Source organism: Odontomachus brunneus, unplaced genomic scaffold, assembly GCF_010583005.1.
Source record: "Odontomachus brunneus isolate Ranch 3 - 2012 unplaced genomic scaffold, Obru_v1 Obru_scaffold_262, whole genome shotgun sequence".
In the NCBI taxonomy this organism is placed as follows: Eukaryota; Metazoa; Arthropoda; class Insecta; order Hymenoptera; family Formicidae; genus Odontomachus; species Odontomachus brunneus.
Window position 1 is genome coordinate 372,740 of NW_022639712.1, and position 1,009 is coordinate 373,748.

The window sequence follows — 1,009 nt, forward strand, 5'->3', positions numbered from 1 at the left end:
GCGTAAGGGCACTGATTCCTTGTGGATTTTTGGAAGACCGTAGAGTCTAGGTGCTGAAGAATCTTGAGGGGTTAAATACTTGATAGTTTGAAGAGGGAGACCTGCATTTTTCAGAAGAGAAGATGTTTTCTTCTCTATGCTGGATGTTGGGTTGCGTTTGAGTTTCCTGTAGACTTTTTGGTCTGAGAGTAAACTGTTGATTTTACTGCAATAGTCTTCCCTGTTCATAACTACAGTAGCGTTCCCTTTGTCTGCTGGTAAAATTAGGATCTTGTTGTTTTGTTTCAGACCGTGGAGAGCTCGGCGTTCTTCTTTGTTTATATTTTGTTTGGGAAGTTTGGCTTTGCGTAGGATGTTGGTTGTTCGATTTCTGATGTCATTGCTTGCCTCTAAAGGAAGGTGGAAAATAGCCGTTTCAATTTGGCTGATGATTTCTTCCGTAGGGATACTAGAAGAAGTGACAGCAAAATTGTGTCCCTTAGCTAGAACAGTAACTTCGGATGGTGATAGGTATTGATCGCTACGATTCTTAACTGTATGTGTGAGAACTGGCATTTGAGTCTGTGGATTGATCTTATCATACTTGCTCTTCTGTTTTTGTGTTCTTGCCTCAGCTGAGTGAACAGCTTGTTCGTGAGTAACTCGATCCAGTGTCAGTCACAGCTCAGGCTCCAACGATTTTGCAAGAGAGAGATGTAATTTTAATAGTTTTTGGGATATCTCAGCCAAGTTCTTCTTGGTGGCTGAGATTCGGTCTTTGACTAACCTCAACGACGCTTGTCGTAGAATGCCTTTGACCTGGTTAAAAGATGGAAATGGGTTTTTTAATTGAAAGCATTTCGGTACTACATGATGGTCGCGGCACCGTTTCAAAAACGCTAGAGAGCATAGTTGGACATGCAAGAACTTTCTGAGTTTGGAAAACAGATTTACCGACCCTAGGATAGCCTCTCCGTGCAGGCTTTTAATACTAGATTTCACGGCCATTGATACAATGTCTAGATATAGT